We start from the raw sequence: 14,001 nt of genomic DNA, 5'->3' as shown, positions 1-14,001 counted from the left end.
TGAATTTTATAAAGTTGTTGACAAAGGCGACACCAGTTGTGTAGTGGAGGGTAAAATCCCTTAAACGCTGTTTACCCACCTTTTTTGGTACGAGCGTTGACCCACCTTTTGTGCAAAAATGAAGTGAAAGTATAAGGAGCGCTACTTTACTCACCACGAACAACGATCATTGTTTACCCACCTTTTTTACCACTACATCATTGATTGACTCATGACTTGTGACATGTTTCATCCTGCAGTGGAATTGATTGGAGAGGCGGGACGAGAGCTGTCCATACCCTGCATCGCTCCACAGAACCTCCAGAACTTCTCCCTCACCTGGACCTTCACCAGAACCAATGATCCCACAGTCATCCTCAGCTACGACAGCAGAACCAGACGGACCTCCAACCTCTGGGAGGGCCGTGCTGGACTGGAGCAGGACCAGGTTCTGATGGGCAACGGATCCCTCCTTCTTCACAACCCAGAGAGTGAGGAACACTCAGGGACTTACGTCTGTACATTCTCAGGCTTCCAGAGCAGACACATGGTCCAAACCCAGGTCAACATCACAGTTGCTCCAATAGGTAGGTGCACATTCATTATATTGATATGTATATGTTCTTTATACTATTCATATAGAGTACATTACCACAAAGACACAAAGACAAGCAGATAGTTAATGAGGAATCACAATGTCTGTTTCACAGTAGAGGATGAGCAGAACAGTGAGAGGTCATGGCTGGGCACAGTAGCCTCTGTCGCCTTCTTTGTCTTCACAGTTTCTGTGGCCCTTCCAAGGTATCTAAGGCACAGAGGTAAGTGACTACAGACCTCTAAATATAATTTTCATAATTATACTATCCAAAACACATAGCTGTACACCTGATTGTATTTTCACCTATCTGTCCTGTAGGAAAGCAAACAACATATAATTGGAAAGATGGACGACCATTGCCTATAATGAGACCCTCACATGCAGGTAACCATAGTGCAGGGGTATTCAACTCTTACTGGAGCCTCCTTGATCTCTGTTCAACCTGGTAATTAATTACCCCCACCTACCCCCACCTGGTCAAAATCCCTGATTAGAGGGATAAATAAAAAAAGGAGTGGAACTGGCTTCGAGGTCCAGAGTTGGACTAGAGCACATGTGTCAAACTCATTCCACAGAGGGCTGAGGGTCTGCGGGTTTTCGATCCTCCCTTTTACTTGATTGATGAAATAAGGTCACTAATTAGTAAAGAACTCCCCTCACCTGGTTGCCTATGTCTTAACTGAAAGGGAAAAACAAACCCGCAGACACTAGGCCATCCGTGTAATGAGTTTGACAGCCCTGGACTAGAGGGTAATAACAGGCAGCTTGTTTTAAACCGTTCTTGAGGAGGATGACTGTGTTCCGTATTCTTGTGTTGTAGATACAGCAATAATCATGATTGGTGCAACTTTACATCAACAAAATGGAGCAGGTCTGGATGAAACAGGAACAAAGGAACATAGACCACATAGCCAAGGATTGTACATATCTGGACCACATACACTAGATGGTGACATAACACAGCCATATACTCCAAGACCGGAGGAATTGGCAAGCGATGTACCAGAGACAGCAGGACGTTGTTCACCCCGATCACAGTCGCATCTGAGTGAGGAGCTAGATGGTGACACAATCGAACCACAAACACCAGGCAATGATGAACCACAGCCACACATACCAGAGAGTGATGAACCAGGAAATGGTGGCCCTAGACTTGGAAGTTATTCACAAGACCTTGATGCAACAATATCATATGCCCAAGATGAGATGCCAGGACCATGTACATCAGGAGATGATGAAGAAGTAGGACTTCATCATCTACAGACACATGAAGAGGTCCTGTCCGACCAAACACCAGAAGAGTTGATTCGTCTGGATCAGATGACTCTGAAAGAGGTGCACATATCCAGGACATACCAGGTAGTAATGCACCAGGACCTTACATAACAGGACGTGGCAATATGTCATAATGGACTAGCGATTGAGGAGATACCGTACTTCTCACAGTACTGGAGCAGGCAAAGGTCAATGGTCACAGCTGATAATGGACACATGGCTACATCAATATCCTCCCAGAGTCACGCAGGCTGATGTGGCCAGACCTATAAACAATATGACTTTGGCAAACTTTGGGATGGTTGGATTTTGGGGGGGGAAATTAGTGTAAATTCTGTCAAAAATACTATTTGATTAGTTAATATCGCACTGTTTGATATTTGCCATGAGTATATTGTTATGGTAACCTATATTTTCAGACTAACGTTTTAATATATGTATTAAAGATAACTGGGTCAAGTTGTTGATTTTCCTGACTCCTTGTTTGTTGCTTGGCCATGCTCACAGAGAATGAGACTGACTGCAGGCTGCCAATTGTTAAGAGGTCAACGCATGCATGTTTATCCTGGCCTCACACTGTGGAGGTAACACATCCCAATGGTGACAACTGATACATGAAATGAAAGGGAATGTTTGACAAGTCAGGTTGCTCTGGTTCTGGTCTTCTGAAGGACATAATTAAGTTCCCTCATTGCTTAATAACTGTAATGCAGATTTTTACCAGGAAATACTGTTAACTTCCTTTTAACCTATCATGTATGATAATTTCGGATCACAAGTGTATCTAAGGAGAAGACAAGCAGTCTGGATGAAGAACTAATGAACATATGCTTGCGTGACCCCTGGGTCAGCAGAAAGGGGACCTTTGATGACCCTACAGAGAACTTAATTTCCTACTTTGTTCTGACTGCACTGGCCAGTAAGTAAAAAACACTGTGTGCGTGGCTCAGGGGTATAGTGATCACAGAGAAGGCTGGTGGGAGGAGCTATTGGAGAACGGGATAATTGTAATGGCTGGAATGGAATTAATGGAACGGAGTCAAACTCGTTGTTTCCATGTGTTTGGTACCATTCCATTGATTCTATTCCAGCCCTTCCTCCCTATAGCTCCTCTCACCAGCCTCCTCTTGAGTGTTCACATGACCATCACATGAACAGTGACAACACATGAAGTAGTAGGGAGTTCTAGGGAGTTTTTCCTAGCCACCGTGCTTCTACACCTGCATTGCTTGCTGTTTGGGGTTTTAGGCTGGGTTTCTGTACAGCACATTGAGTTATCAGCTGATGTAAGAAGGGCTTTATAAATACATTTGATTTGAATTTGATTAGTAGTTGGAGCGAATTACTTGAAAGCACCAGGACATTAGTGCTCATATAATCTTGGTTAACCCAGAAATAAAATCTAGCATAATTATGTCTGTCCACAAGAGATTAGTGCTCATAAAATACAGGGACTATGTGATAGAAGTGACATGAGTTGTATCTCACTTATATTTTCACAGCCACAACCATTTTCTCCTCACACTTACAAAGGCACATAGCCAATCGCATGCACCTGCATGAAAAACATACACAAACTCATCGTTGCAAAGCTACATAGTGAGTTACACTCTCCAACAGAGCACAGCCCAATGGATCCATTGTAGGGTTTTGCAGCTGTGACCATTTATCTTCAAATCAAGCTTCATCGACTCTGTTGCCCTTTTGACCCTACTGGGCCATGAATCCAAAAGGATGGCCAAGCTAAATTGTTCCAGGACAACAGTTATTCCTGGTTGTACACTGGAATTAGGATTCATGTACATGCAAACAGTTGAGGTCACTGGGGTTTCAGGGTAAGCACAACAATAACAGCAGACTAATATGTTATAAAAGTGTTGAATACAAAGTGTTGACAGTGCTGAGTAAGAACTTAAACATGAACACACTCATAAAAACAGCAGCTCTTTGCTGTATTTGTTGACAGTCTCTCTCTAGTCATGGTTTAAACATTTCGAAATCTCACAGTATCAATTTTACCGTAGCTTTATTTTATGCCTGCTATGTTACTGCCTATCCGGCGCACAGGGCAGCTGAATTGGCTGCACCTACCACTAACAGCCGAGACTAATACAAAAAATAGGAACACAAGGCTTTATCGTTGGGTTTTACAGAAATGTTTGGCTATCGACTAGAAATGCCTTGGAGATCAACAAGTCGATCACGATCGACCGGTTGTTGACCACTGGTATAGAGCAAGATGTCTGAAGCACGAGGACTCATTTCATTCTTGTTTATCTCTCAATAACATCATGTCGGCACATATCAGATATCATGTTGTACTTTTCTGTGTATTGTTTGCACTGCTCATAAAATCCATTCATCCACTTATTCCAATGGTCTTTTTGTTCGATGGCCTTTTTTGTAGCATTTGTTTGCCTCCGGGAAAGGCCTACCATCGTGCATTGATTTGGTCACCCTGTCCTCGCACATAGCATTGCTAAATCTTATCACTGCACATTTATCATTACATTTATATAAACAAATGATAAGAACCACACAGCGAATTGTGAAACATAGGTTTATGGTAAAACATTAAGATCAAAATTGTTTGATACTGCCATTGAACCTTAAAAAAAAGGAATTACAAAAGGGAAAGTAGGTTAATTCATAGGATATCTTTATTCTAAAGGATACTACGAGATTCTTGCATTTAAGAATCTCTTGTTCTACTTACCTAGAGTCAGATTAACTTGTGTACACCATTTGTATTTCTCTGCGTGTATTATAAAGGAAGTTAGTGGTCGTTTCGCAAGCCAATGCTAACTAGCGTTAGCGCAATGACTGGACGTCTACATGTACGGTAACATTTACAGCTTTCTACACAAAATACTACACAAAATACACTTGGTATTACTTTCTTAGCTACTGTATACATATCTCCTTGGCATATTACATCATTTATAAAGCAGCATACAATAAATCTTTGGACCTTGTTGTGCGGTGCTCCCTTGAACAGGAAGGTGGCGCAGCGGTCCTTATTGTGGGCACATTTATTCATCAAACTGTCATCAAAGTCTGGCATTCTCTGGATTTATTGTGCTTTCAAGATAACTCGGAACTCGTAAAAAAAAAAACAAGGTTGAATCATGACGTCAGTGATTTTCAAGTCGGAACTTTAGAAATAGGCCCAAGTTCCCGACTTGGAATTCTGAGTTGGATGACCTTTCAAAACAGATTTTCCCAGTCGGAGCAAATTTCTCACTAAAGTCTGAGAATTCCCTGTTCCGAGTTTTCAGTTGTTTTGAACACTGTGAAAATCATGCTGGATTGACTGCATGGCCAATGTATTCAACCTTTCCTAGCCCATGGTGTTGAATGTTTATCCTTTCCATCTTGGAAAAGAGACACTTAAACCCAGACTTGGACCACAACCCCCACCACACTGAATAGCAGGCGAGTGATTGCTCTGCAACGCTTGCAGTTAGCCAATGATTCCTTCCAAACCACGCATTGTTGAATTTGTGATTTCCAACCTGTTGTGTAATGTTTATGTCCAATGGCCGATGAGCACCGGTACATTTTATCTATAATTTCTCTTCATATGACAAGGATTGAAAAGGATTTGCCAGTATATTGTCAATGTGATTCATGATGATGACTACTTGTCTAGCTTGCTAGTGTGGTGGAAATTCAACCTTTAATTAATAGTGAGGAGAGGCAAAGTCAATAATCAATCAAGGTATTACTTTTATTAATAAACGTATTGCAATAAGGGAGCTGTTCACACAACACACAAAGTGAATGGAGTGAGAGCCCACGCACAAAGAGTACAGAAGCCTTATATAGTCAAGCTATCTCATGCAAGCATCTGCAAAACACGTGATCTTATGTATGTGTATGTGTGTGTGGGGGAGAGATGAAACTGGGTTACGGGGTACAGGCTATAATGAAAAGGTTGTCTTGTTCTGTCGCAACTGAGTGAGGACAATAGGTGCCAAAGTGACAGGAAGTCACTCAAGACATTCTTCCTCTAACAGTAGCTCAACAGTTCCCCAAGTTGGGCAAGCAAGCACCTTTGACTGTCGGCCCAGATAATGTATGGTCCTACCCATACACACAAGCATGAACCTTTTGCCCAGAAACAGGCTCCAAACAGAACAACAGCCTTATCGCTGGTATGCAGGATATAACACTTTGCTCTGCCTCCAGTTAAGCTGAGAGGAACCAGTTCGTTTCTGTCAGGTCTTGGCTGAGCTCCCAGACATCATGGGGTCATACTACACACAGAACAGTTAGAACAGGCCTATACTAATGCACAGACACAAATCTCGAGCCCAATGCCTAGGCATTAAAGAAGGATATTTTAGTACACAAGCATTAATAAGGTTTAACAGAAAATACCCTCACACTATGTCACGTTCCTGACCTATTTCTGTTAGTTTGTTGTATGTGTTAGTTGGTCAGGACGTGAGTTTGGGTGGGCATTCTATGTTTTCTGTTTCTATGTTGGTTTAAGGGTTGCCTGGTATGGCTCTTAATTAGAGGCAGGTGTTTGGCGTTTTCCTCTAATTGAGAGTCATATTAAGGTAGGTGTGTTCACACTGTTTGTTTGTGGGTGATTGTCTCCTGTGTCAGTGTTTGTCGCACCATATGGGACTGTTCGGTATGTTTGTACATCGTCATTTTTGTGTAGTCTATTTTTCCCTGTTCGTGCGTTTGTCATGTTATATGTAAATTCGTCTTCTAGGTCTGTCTTCATCGTTTATTATTTTGTAGGTTATCAAGTTTAGTTTGTTATAGTGTTTTCGTGTTTTTCCCGTCTTGGTGAATAAATCATTATGTATTCAACACCCGTTGCGTTTTGGTCCTCCGATCCTTCTCTCCTCTCCTCGTCTAAGGAGGAGGATTACGAAAACCGTTACAGAATCACCCACCAACATAGGACCAAGCGACGGGGGAGAGCGCAACAAAAAAAACAGGACTCGTGGACATGGGAGCAGATCTTGAATGGAGAAGTACCCTGGGCTAAGGCAGGAGAGAATCGCCGCTCTCAGGAAGAGAGGGAGGCAGCTACAGCCCAGGAGTGGTGGTATGAGGAGGCAGCAAGGAGATGTGGCTGGAAGCCTGTGAGTAAACCCCCAAAATTTATTGGGGGGGGGGGGGGGGGGCTAGAAGGGAGAGTGGCGAAGTCAGGTAGGAGACCTGCGCCCACTCCCTGTACTTACCGTGGAGAGCGAGAGTACGGGCAGACACCATGTTACGCAGTAGAGCGCATGGTGTCTCCTGTACCCGTGCATAGCCCGGTTTGGTACATTCCAGCTCCACGTATCCTCCGGGCCAGATTGAGTATTGAGCCGAAGCCGGCCCTACATATCTGGCCACCAGTACGTCTCCTCGGACCGGCTTACATGGCACCAGCCTTACACATGGTGTCCCCAGTTCGCCTACATAGCCCGGTGCGGGTTATTCCACCTCCCCGCACTGGTCGGGCAACGGGGAGCATTCAACCAGGTAAGGTTGGGCAGGCTCAATGCTCAAGGGAGCCAGTACGCCTGCACGGTCCGGTATATCCGGCGCCACCTTCCCGCCCCAGCCCAGTACCATCAGTGCCTACTCCACGCACCAGGCTTCCAGTGCGTTTCCAGAGCCCTGTTCCTCCTCCACGCACTCTCACTATGGTGCGTGTCTCCAGCCCAGTGCCTCCAGTTCCGGCACCACGCACTAAGCCACCTGTGTGTCTCCAGAGTCCTGTACGCACTGTTCCTTCTCCCCGTACTCGCCCTGATGTGCGTGCCCTCAGCCCGGTACCACCAGTGCCGTTACCACGCATCAGGCCTATAGTACGCCTTGAGAGTCCAGTGTGCCCTGTTGCTGCTTCCCGCACTAGCCTGAAGGTGCGTGTCTCTAGCCCGGTGCCTCCAGTTCCGGCACCACGCACCAGGCCTACAGTGCGCCTCATCCGGCCAGAGCCATCCGTCTGCCCAGTGCCATCTGAGCCATCCGTCTCCCCAGCGCCGTCTGAGCCATCCGTCTCCCCAGCGCCATCTGAGCCATCCGTCTCCCCAGCGCCGTCTGAGCCATCCGTCTCCCCAGCGCCGTCTGAGCCATCCGTCTCCCCAGCGCCGTCTGAGCCATCCGTCTCCCCAGCGCCGTCTGAGCCATCCGTCTGCCCAGCGCCGTCTGTCCCGAGCCATTAGAGCCGCCCGTCTGTCCCGAGCCGTCAGAGCCGATAGTCAGTCAGGAGCCGCTAGAGCCAGTCGTCAGTCAGGATCTGCCAGAGCCGCCAACCAGACAGGATCTGCCAGAGCCGCCAACCAGACAGGATCTGCCAGAGCCGCCAACCAGACAGGATCTGCCAGAGCCGCCAACCAGACAGGATCTGCCAGAGCCGCCAACCAGACAGGATCTGCCAGAGCCGTCAGACAGTCATGAGCTGCCCTCCAGTCATGAGCTGCCCTCCAGTCATGAGCTGCCCTCCAGTCATGAGCTGCCCTACAGTCATGAGCTGCCCTCCAGTCATGAGCTGCCCTACAGTCATGAGCTGCCCTCCAGTCATGAGCTGCCCTCCAGTCATGAGCTGCCCTCCAGTCATGAGCTGCTCTACAGCCATGAACGTCCAGAGCCGTCAGCCAGCCATGAGCGTACAGAGCCCACAGCCAGCCATGAGCGTCCAGGGCCGTCAGCCAGCCATGAGCGTCCAGAGCCGTCAGCCAGCCATGAGCGTCCAGAGCCGTCAGCCAGCCATGAGCGTCCAGAGCCGTCAGCCAGTCATGAGCTGTTCCTCAGCCCAGAGCGGCTATTTATCCAGAACTGCCCCTCAGTCCAGAGCTGTCTCTCTGTCCGGAGCTGCCTTTCAGTCCGGAGTTACCCCTCTATCCTGAGCTACCTCTCTATCCTGAGCTACCTCTCTATCCTGAGCTATCTCTCTGTCCTGAGCTATCCCTCTGTCCTGAGCTATCCCTCTATCCCGGTGCTGCCCCTTGTCTCGATGTTACCCAAAAGATTAAGTGGGTGTAATATGAGGGTGGTCATTTGTAGGGGGAGATGTAAGCTGGGATTGACTATGGTGGGGTGGGGACCTCGCCCTGAGCCTGAGCCACCACCGTGGTCAGATGCCCACCCAGACCCTCCCCTAGACTTTGTGCTGGTGCGCCCGGAGTTCGCACCTTAAGGGGGGGGGGGGGGGGGGGGTTATGTCACGTTCCTGACCTATTTCTGTTAGTTTGTTGCATGTGTTAGTTGGTCAGGACGTGAGTTTGGGTGGGCATTCTATGTTTTCTGTTTCTATGTTGGTTTAAGGGTTGCCTGGTATGGCTCTTAATTAGAGGCAGGTGTTTGGCGTTTTCCTCTAATTGAGAGTCATATTAAGGTAGGTGTGTTCACACTGTTTGTTTGTGGGTGATTGTCTCCTGTGTCAGTGTTTGTCGCACCATACGGGACTGTTCGGTATGTTTGTACATCGTCATTTTTGTGTAGTCTATTTTTCCCTGTTCGTGCGTTCGTCATGTTATATGTAAGTTCGTCGTCTAGGTCTGTCTTCATCGTTTATTATTTTGTAGGTTATCAAGTTTAGTTTGTTATAGTGTTTTCGTGTTTTTCCCGTCTTGGTGAATAAATCATTATGTATTCAACACCCGTTGCGTTTTGGTCCTCCGATCCTTCTCTCCTCTCCTCGTCTGAGGAGGAGGATTACGAAAACCGTTACACACTAGCTAAGATTTTGAAAGTATGATGTTGACAAGATCAGTCCAATCAAAGCTACTGTTGATATAACAATGACCTTGAGCCTTCTTGGATGGGCACTTCTAATGTAACTCTATGGCAGCACCCAAGAGGCTTGAATTTTCGAGCTCTTTTCATAGTTTTTGTGGTGATGTAGTGTTCCCATGAGTGACAGAACACTGAGCCAATCACGGCACAACTAGAGAACATTACCAATCCCTACGCTCCGTATTTACCAGTGGCTGCCCTTCCACCACAGAAAGCACTGAGCTAGGCTGAAACACCTGCATGTTCGAGGTAACTTACTCAAGAAAGCAAAAGAGAATGACATTGTTTTCAAACTGATATGTGACACGTATTATTGCCAAAATAACATGCAAAACAGGGAACAACAACAACAAAAAATTCTGCCCCACCTACCCTGAATGACAGGTCGCCACTGTCTGGGGGACGCTTCGGACCAGATCACACACACACACACACACACATGTACAAAATCCCCTGTGTGTCCATCCGCCCCTCACAGAGAGGAGTAGAATAAGATACTTGCGGCAGAGGACTTGACTGAGGAGGTGGAGATGTCTGAAACATCTTTGTCTTCAATCTTGTACCACTGCTGTTTGATGGCGTTCTTACAGAAGGCTGTGTAGTAACCACAATCCAGACCCCCCCATAGTGATTAGAGACTGCAAACAGGTTGTATTTCTTGAGCCTCTGTTTTGGACCACTGACATACTGAGTCAGGTCCAGGTTCTCCAGAGGGAAGTCAACATTGGTCTGGAGTTTCTGAATCCGTCTGCCATTGACGGTCAATCAAAATAAGTAAAACACAAGGATGGGGGGGGGCCTTCCAGATCTCCACTTTACTCATGGAGCATCTCCGGGCTTCGCAGTGACTGCAGAACACAGCGTTATTGTTATCTAGCTTCTCTCTACTGAACAGCTTCAGACAGTCTTGTAGGGAGCACTCTTTAGATGAAGCCAGTGGCAGGTTTTTATTTATTTTTATTTATTTTACCGTTATTTTACCAGGTAAGTTGACTGAGAACACGTTCTCATTTGCAGCAACGACCTGGGGAATAGTTACAGAGGAGAGGAGGGGGATGAATGAGCCAATTGTAAACTGGGGATTATTAGGTGACCATGATGGTTTGAGGGCCAGATTGGGAATTTAGCCAGGACACCGGGGTTAACACCCCTACTCTTACGATAAGTGCCATGGGATCTTTAATGACCTCAGAGAGTCAGGACACCCGTTTAACGTCCCATCCGAAAGACGGCCCCCTACACAGGGCAGTGTCCCCAATCACTGCCCTGGGGCATTGGGATATTTTTTTTTTTAGACCAGAGGAAGGAGTGCCTCCTACTCGCCCTCCAACATCACTTCCAGCAGCATCTGGTCTCCCATCCAGGGACTGACCAGGACCAACCCTGCTTAGCTTCAGAAGCAAGCCAGCAGTGGTATGCAGGGTGGTATGCTGCTGGCAGGTTGTGGTAATTGAAGATCTCAAAGGTGCGTGTCTTGTGTTGACAGGTAAGACATTGGACAGTGATCTTCAACTGACCATGGAACAGAGCTACGATGATGGAGTCATTCCGCAGCTTGTGTCTGCTCCAGGCCAGGTCGGCTGCCCTTTGGTCATCCAGGAGGTGGTCATTCACTTCCCGTTGGTACGGGTTACTAGTGTCAGCCTTATTGAGGTCCTCGTGTAGCCCATCTAGGAGGAAATGCATAAACTCCCTTGCATCATGCGGTTCGTTGCCAGCAAAGTATTCGTTAACCTTTCCAATGGTAAACTTAAAGTCCCTGGGCCTGATAGACTTATACAGGCCAGACCACATAGCCTTCATTATCACCCCAAACTCCTCTACTACTTCCCCCTTACAGCCCAGGATATTGGTCCTGTTAATATCTTCCTGGTAGTAGTTCTTGGTGAAGTACTCAGACATGGCTGGGGTGTTACACAGGCACTGCAGGATGCAGTTCATGTAACAGGTGCTTCTGTCACGCAGTCCCGTCAGCATGACCCATCCCTCCAAATACAGGGTATTGGTTACGGATCTTAGCTGCCGACAGCTTGGCGATCTCCATCTTGGCATACACGTCATGACTGGGCTTAGTGGTCTTGGCAGGGACAGGTTGGGCTGGAGGGGCTGCTTGTATTTGGGCACAAGGGGGGGTGGAGAGGGGGGCCTGGGGAATGCTTGCCCCAGGTGGGTAGATGTGAAGTTTGTTGTTTGGGGCGTGGTAGTAGCGGTAGGTACCAGTCACCGTGTACAGGAACTTCATCCAGCCATCAGGCAGGCCTGCTACACAAAGAAGTGTGTCCTCATTCCTCACTTTGGTTTGCGGCTCCCGCTGCTGGGCAGCTGGCGAAGCCTGCAGTTCACTCTTAGGCTTTTGGTCGGCGGGTAGAGGGGGGTCTGAAGCCTTCGGCCCCTTCAGAGAGGGGTAGTAGAAGTTCAGCTGAGGGAGGGTGTTGAGGGCGTGTTGTCGGGGGGGGTCTGACTTTGGCGTTGGTTGTGTACATGGGGTAGACAAGCAACCAGCTCTCATAGCCTCCCTCCAGAACCAGGGGCTCTCTGTGGAGATCTGTGGTGCTGTCCCACTTGTAGAGAGCGTCTTTGAGGCTCTTGAGTGGGGTCCCCAGTCTGAGGTCAGTGACACAGCTGAACCAGTCCAGTAATATGATGTAGTCTACGAACCCCTGTCTCTTCCACTGTTCTCTGGATGCTTCCGGCAGCCTGGCCTTGATCTGGTTCACAGTGATCCCAGGGTTGATAGCCTCTTCAGGGACGCTGATGCAGATCTGTGTGGGAACATAGATATGGGACTCCTCAAAGTCCCTGCAGCTACGGTTGTCCATGATGATGACAGTCACTGTCTGGTCCCTCATGATATGGAACAGCCTGGCAGCTGTGATTCCTTCTCCAGGTACCACAGAGCTTGCAGACCGAGAGAGAAGCTCTTTAGCTTTCGAAGCCATGGTGTTATCACTCCAGTCTCTCCTCTGTAATGGCTTCCGAGATCAAGATTAACTTTCCCTTTAGGAACTTACAGCAGTGAAGTCCAAATAAAATGATATACTGTTAGTGATCCCACTTGTTTTGTAGTAGTAGTTGTTGTTTCGAATCTTGATTTTATATCATTTTTAAGTCCATTTTATACATTTTATAAATCAGTGAACACGATATAACTGAAAGTAACAGCCCTGCTCTGTACTTTTCCTTTCCTGCTCATCCGGTTCTTTCTGCCAGCCAGAGGAGGAGCTTTCTGCAAAAACATGCACCTACATGTTGGGTGTGTTCAAGTTGTAAGGCTACTGAAGACGACAACAGACAGAAGTCAACAGGTGAGATGCATCTGCGACAGCCAAAAGTCGTACACTGTAGGGGTTTTTCAACAGTAAGGCTCAGATCAATATGACAGTGTGATAGCTTCCGTTGTTTACAAAGGTTTTTCTTTATAATGTCAAAATAAAAATGTTGCTAAACCCCAAAATTGTAACAACCACTCTGTCAGTTGGAGGAGAGACTGTGGGCGGGGCTAGGGACCGTTTCAAATTGGGATTGACAGCTCAGGAGAAAATGTCATTAAAATATGTTCATGAACATTAACCCAATAACATTCACCTTTTCACATGTGAGTTCCAAATATCTCTAACACGCAGACCAAACCGAATACGTGCGTACGTCTGTGTGCACCATTGCACGCAGGTTGATTTTGTTCACCCACACCAGAAGCGATCAGGACACGCAGGTTGAAATATCAAAACAAACTCAATTATATATGTTATTTTACCTAAAATGCACAAGGTCCTCAACTCCGACAATTAATCCACAGATAAAACGGTAAACGTAATTAATTTATTTTCATCTCACCTCCTTCCTTAAGGCTTCTTTTTCTTCTTTGAACTTTATGTGGTGGTTGGCAACCAACTCCTGAAGGTCCGAAGTGTGGACCTAAGTTATTCTTTCAATCCCCCACGTGGGTATATGCTCCTAAAAACCAATGAGGAGATGGGAGAGGCTGGACTTGCAGGGTGTTGTGCGTATAGAACCAATAAATAGAACCAATTTCTATGCCTGGCCACGCAGATGCTAGCTGATGCCCGCGAGCAGTGTGGGTGCAATGATTGAATAACATGTACATTTATTTTGCAACACTCGCACACGCGTCGCGAGCGGTGTGGTCAGCAGGCGCTGGCGCTCTGGTTCCGCTTGCTGTGCGGTAGCAGAGAGAACAGTCTATGACTAGGGTGGCTGGAGTCTTTGACAATTTTTAGGGCTTTCCTCTGACACCGCCTGGTATAGAGGTCCTGGATGGCAGGAAGCTTGGCACCGGTGATGTACGGGCCGTACGCACTAACCTCTGTAGTGCCTTGCGGTCGTATGCCGAGCAGTTGCCATATCAGGCAGTGATGCAACCCGTCAGGATGCTCTCG

General features: G+C 47.0%; 1 pseudogene; it reads right to left on the bottom strand.

Moving 5' to 3' along the window:
* Positions 1-9,037: 9,037 nt before the first annotated feature.
* Positions 9,038-12,741, bottom strand: LOC129863199 (ubiquitin carboxyl-terminal hydrolase 8-like; annotated as a pseudogene).
* Between the last annotated feature and the right edge of the window lie 1,260 nt (positions 12,742-14,001).

The sequence above is a fragment of the Salvelinus fontinalis genome, chromosome 10 (assembly GCF_029448725.1).
Source record: "Salvelinus fontinalis isolate EN_2023a chromosome 10, ASM2944872v1, whole genome shotgun sequence".
Classification (NCBI taxonomy): domain Eukaryota; kingdom Metazoa; phylum Chordata; class Actinopteri; order Salmoniformes; family Salmonidae; genus Salvelinus; species Salvelinus fontinalis.
This window is presented reverse-complemented; position numbering and strand designations above follow the sequence as displayed.